This window comes from Rhipicephalus microplus, unplaced genomic scaffold (assembly GCF_043290135.1).
Source record: "Rhipicephalus microplus isolate Deutch F79 unplaced genomic scaffold, USDA_Rmic scaffold_64, whole genome shotgun sequence".
Lineage (NCBI taxonomy): Eukaryota > Metazoa > Arthropoda > Arachnida > Ixodida > Ixodidae > Rhipicephalus > Rhipicephalus microplus.
In genome coordinates, this window is record NW_027464637.1 from 1419257 (window position 1) to 1424966 (window position 5710).

Consider the following 5710-nt stretch of genomic DNA (forward strand, 5'->3'; position numbering starts at 1 on the left):
AGCCCTCCCGAGAGCGGTGTGTCTTTTTTTTCTTTGCGCTAATAGCTTTGGAGAAATGTTCTGATGGTGGTGAGAGTGGAGCACGACTACTTCTGTGACGCAATTGGCTAGCGCGTTCGGCTGTTAATCAAAAGGTTGGAGGTTCGAGCCCTCGCGAGAGCGGTGTGTCTCTTTTTTTTCTTTGCGCTGATAGCTTTGGAGAAATGTTCTGATGGTGGTGAGAGTGGAGCACGACTACTTCTGTGACGCAATTGGCTAGCGCGTTCGGCTGTTAATCAAAAGGTTGGAGGTTCGAGCCCTCCCGAGAGCGGTGTCTCTTTTTTTTCTTTGCGCTGATAGCTTTGGAGAAATGTTCTGATGGTGGTGAGAGTGGAGCACGACTACTTCTGTGACGCAATTGGCTAGCGCGTTCGGCTGTTAATCAAAAGGTTGGAGGTTCGAGCCCTCCCGAGAGCGGTGTGTCTTTTTTTTCTTTGCGCTGATAGCTTTGGAGAAATGTTCTGATGGTGGTGAGAGTGGAGCACGATTACTTCTGTGACGCAATTGGCTAGCGCGTTCGGCTGTTAATCAAAAGGTTGGAGGTTCGAGCCCTCGCGAGAGCGGTGTGTATCTTTTTTTTACTTTGCGCTGATAGCTTTGGAGAAATGTTCTGACGGTGGTGAGAATTGCGCACGACCGTTTCCGTGGCGCAATCCGCTAGTGCGTCGGCTGTTAAGCAAAAGGTTGGAGGTTCGAGCCCTCCCGAGAGCGGTGTGTCTCTTTTTTTTCTTTGCGCTGATAGCTTTGGAGAAATGTTCTGATGGTGGTGAGAGTGGAGCACGACTACTTCTGTGACGCAATTGGCTAGCGCGTTCGGCTGTTAATCAAAAGGTTGGAGGTTCGAGCCCTCCCGAGAGCGGTGTCTCTCTTTTTTTTCTTTGCGCTGATAGCTTTGGAGAAATGTTCTGATGGTGGTGAGAGTGGAGCACGACTACTTCCGTGACGCAATTGGCTAGCGCGTTCGGCTGTTAATCAAAAGGTTGGAGGTTCGAGCCCTCGCGAGAGCGGTGTGTCTCTTTTTTTTGCGCTGATAGCTTTGGAGAAATGTTCTGATGGTGGTGAGAGTGGAGCACGACTACTTCTGTGACGCAATTGGCTAGCGCGTTCGGCTGTTAATCAAAAGGTTGGAGGTTCGAGCCCTCCCGAGAGCGGTGTGTCTTTTTTTCTTTGCGCTGATAGCTTTGGAGAAATGTTCTGATGGTGGTGAGAGTGGAGCACGATTACTTCTGTGACGCAATTGGCTAGCGCGTTCGGCTGTTAATCAAAAGGTTGGAGGTTCGAGCCCTCGCGAGAGCGGTGTGTATCTTTTTTTTACTTTGCGCTGATAGCTTTGGAGAAATGTTCTGACGGTGGTGAGAATTGCGCACGACCGTTTCCGTGGCGCAATCCGCTAGTGCGTCGGCTGTTAAGCAAAAGGTTGGAGGTTCGAGCCCTCCCGAGAGCGGTGTGTCTCTTTTTTTTCTTTGCGCTGATAGCTTTGGAGAAATGTTCTGATGGTGGTGAGAGTGGAGCACGACTACTTCTGTGACGCAATTGGCTAGCGCGTTCGGCTGTTAATCAAAAGGTTGGAGGTTCGAGCCCTCCCGAGAGCGGTGTCTCTCTTTTTTTTCTTTGCGCTGATAGCTTTGGAGAAATGTTCTGATGGTGGTGAGAGTGGAGCATGACTACTTCTGTGACGCAATTGGCTAGCGCGTTCGGCTGTTAATCAAAATGTTGGAGGTTCGAGCCCTCGCGAGAGCTGTGTGTATCTTTTTTTTTCTTTGCGCTGATAGCTTTGGAGAAATGTTCTGATGGTGGTGAGAGTGGAGCACGACTACTTCCGTGACGCAATTGGCTAGCGCGTTCGGCTGTTAATCAAAAGGTTGGAGGTTCGAGCCCTCGCGAGAGCGGTGTGTCTCTTTTTTTTGCGCTGATAGCTTTGGAGAAATGTTCTGATGGTGGTGAGAGTGGAGCACGACTACTTCTGTGACGCAATTGGCTAGCGCGTTCGGCTGTTAATCAAAAGGTTGGAGGTTCGAGCCCTCGCGAGAGCGGTGTGTATCTTTTTTTTTCTTTGCGCTGATAGCTTTGGAGAAATGTTCTGATGGTGGTGAGAGTGGAGCACGACTACTTCCGTGACGCAATTGGCTAGCGCGTTCGGCTGTTAATCAAAAGGTTGGAGGTTCGAGCCCTCGCGAGAGCGGTGTGTCTCTTTTTTTTGCGCTGATAGCTTTGGAGAAATGTTCTGATGGTGGTGAGAGTGGAGCACGACTACTTCTGTGACGCAATTGGCTAGCGTGTTCGGCTGTTAATCAAAAGGTTGGAGGTTCGAGCCCTCCCGAGAGCGGTGTGTCTTTTTTTTTCTTTGCGCTGATAGCTTGGGAGAAATGTTCATATGGTGGTGAGAGTGGAGCACGACTACTTCTGTGACGCAATTGGCTAGCGCGTTCGGCTGTTAATCAAAAGGTTGGAGGTTCGAGCCCTCGCGAGAGCGGTGTGTCTCTTTTTTTCTTCGCGCTGATAGCTTTAGAGAAATGTTCTGACGGTGGTGAGAGTGGAGCACGACTACTTCCGTGACGCAATTGGCTAGCGCGTTCGGCTGTTAATCAAAAGGTTGGAGGTTCAAGCCCTCGCGAGAGCGGTGTGTCTCTTTTTTTTCTTTGCGCTGATAGCTTTGGTGAAATGTTCTGATGGTGGTGAGAGTGGAGCACGACTACTTCTGTGACGCAATTGGCTAGCGCGTTCGGCTGTTAATCAAAAGGTTGGAGTTTCGAGCCCTCCCGAGAGCGGTGTGTCTCTTTTTTTTTCTTTGCGCTGATAGCTTTGGAGAAATGTTCTGACGGTGGTGAGAGTGGCGCACGACTACTTCTGTGACGCAATTGGCTAGCGCGTTCGGCTGTTAATCAAAAGTTTGGAGGTTCGAGCCCTCGCGAGAGCGGTGTGTCTCTTTTTTTCTTTGCGCTGATAGCTTTGGAGAAATGTTCTGATGGTGGTGAGAGTGGAGCACGACTACTTCGGTGACGCAATTGGCTAGCGCGTTCGGCTGTTAATCAAAAGGTTGGAGGTTCGAGCCCTCCCGAGAGCGGTGTGTCTCTTTTTTTTCTTTGCGCTGATAGCTTTGGAGAAATGTTCTGATGGTGGTGAGAGTGGAGCACGACTACTTCTGTGACGCAATTGGCTAGCGCGTTCGGCTGTTAATCAAAAGGTTGGAGTTTCGAGCCCTCCCGAGAGCGGTGTGTCTCTTTTTTTTCTTTGCGCTGATAGCTTTGGAGAAATGTTCTGACGGTGGTGAGAGTGGCGCACGACTACTTCAGTGACGCAATTGGCTAGCGCGTTCGGCTGTTAATCAAAAGGTTGGAGGTCCGAGCCCTCGCGAGAACGGTGTGTATCTTTTTTTTCTTTGCGCTGATAGCTTTGGAGAAATGTTCTGATGGTGGTGAGAGTGGAGCACGACTACTTCCGTGACGCAATTGGCTAGCGCGTTCGGCTGTTAATCAAAAGGTTGGAGGTTCGAGCCCTCGCGAGAGCGGTGTGTCTCTTTTTTTTCTTTGCGCTGATAGCTTTGGAGAAATGTTCTGATGGTGGTGAGAGTGGAGCACGACTACTTCTGTGACGCAATTGGCTAGCGCGTTCGGCTGTTAATCAAAATGTTGGAGGTTCGAGCCCTCCCGAGAGCGGTGTGTCTTTTTTTTCTTTGCGCTGATAGCTTTGGAGAAATGTTCTGATGGTGGTGAGAGTGGAGCACGACTACTTCTGTGACGCAATTGGCTAGCGCGTTCGGCTGTTAATCAAAAGGTTGGAGGTTCGAGCCCTCGCGAGAGCAGTGTGTCTCTTTTTTTCTTTGCGCTGATAGCTTTAGAGAAATGTTCTGATGGTGGTGAGAGTGGAGCACGACTACTTCTGTGACGCAATTGGCTAGCGCGTTCGGCTGTTAATCAAAAGGTTGGAGTTTCGAGCCCTCCCGAGAGCGGTGTGTCTCTTTTTTTTCTTTGCGCTGATAGCTTTGGAGAAATGTTCTGACGGTGGTGAGAGTGGCGCACGACTACTTCAGTGACGCAATTGGCTAGCGCGTTCGTCTGTTAATCAAAAGGTTGGAGGTCCGAGCCCTCGCGAGAGCGGTGTGTATCTTTTTTTTCTTTGCGCTGATAGCTTTGGAGAAATGTTCTGATGGTGGTGAGAGTGGAGCACGACTACTTCCGTGACGCAATTGGCTAGCGCGTTCGGCTGTTAATCAAAAGGTTGGAGGTTCGAGCCCTCGCGAGAGCGGTGTGTCTCTTTTTTTTCTTTGCGCTGATAGCTTTGGAGAAATGTTCTGATGGTGGTGAGAGTGGAGCACGACTACTTCTGTGACGCAATTGGCTAGCGCGTTCGGCTGTTAATCAAAAGGTTGGAGGTTCGAGCCCTCCCGAGAGCGGTGTGTCTCTTTTTTTTCTTTGCGCTGATAGCTTTGGAGAAATGTTCTGATGGTGGTGAGAGTGGAGCACGACTACTTCTGTGACGCAATTGGCTAGCGCGTTCGGCTGTTAATCAAAAGGTTGGAGGTTCGAGCCCTCGCGAGAGCGGTGTGTCTCTTTTTTTTCTTTGCGCTGATAGCTTTAGAGAAATGTTCTGACGGTGGTGAGAGTGGAGCACGACTACTTCAGTGACGCAATTGGCTAGCGCGTTCGGCTGTTAATCAAAAGTTTGGAGGTTCGAGCCCTCGCGAGAGCGGTGTGTCTCTTTTTTTTCTTTGTGCTGATAGCTTTGGAGAAATGTTCTGATGGTGGTGAGAGTGGAGCACGACTATTTCTGTGACGCAATTGGCTAGCGCGTTCGGCATTTAATCAAAAGGTTGGAGTTTCGAGCCCTCCCTAGAGCGGTGTGTCTCTTTTTTTTTCTTTGCGCTGATAGCTTTGGAGAAATGTTCTGACGGTGGTGAGAGTGGCGCACGACTACTTCTGTGACACAATTGGCTAGCGCGTTCGGCTGTTAATCAAAAGGTTGGAGGTTCGAGCCCTCCCGAGAGCGGTGTGTCTATTTTTTTTCTTTGCGCTGATAGCTTTGGAGAAATGTTCTGACGATGGTGAGAGTGGAACACGACTACTTCCGTGACGCAATTGGCTAGCGCGTTCGGCTGTTAATCAAAAGAGTGGAGGTTCGAGCCCTCCCGAGAGCGGTGTGTCTCTTTTTTTTCTTTGCGCTGATAGCTTTGGAGAAATGTTCTGATGGTGGTGAGAGTGGAGCACGACTACTTCTGTGACGCAATTGGCTAGCGCGTTCGGCTGTTAATCAAAAGGTTGGAGGTTCGAGCCCTCCCGAGAGCGGTGTGTCTTTTTTTTCTTTGCGCTAATAGCTTTGGAGAAATGTTCTGATGGTGGTGAGAGTGGAGCACGACTACTTCTGTGACGCAATTGGCTAGCGCGTTCGGCTGTTAATCAAAAGGTTGGAGGTTCGAGCCCTCGCGAGAGCGGTGTGTCTCTTTTTTTTCTTTGCGCTGATAGCTTTGGAGAAATGTTCTGATGGTGGTGAGAGTGGAGCACGACTACTTCTGTGACGCAATTGGCTAGCGCGTTCGGCTGTTAATCAAAAGGTTGGAGGTTCGAGCCCTCCCGAGAGCGGTGTCTCTTTTTTTTCTTTGCGCTGATAGCTTTGGAGAAATGTTCTGATGGTGGTGAGAGTGGAGCACGACTACTTCTGTGACGCAATTGGCTAG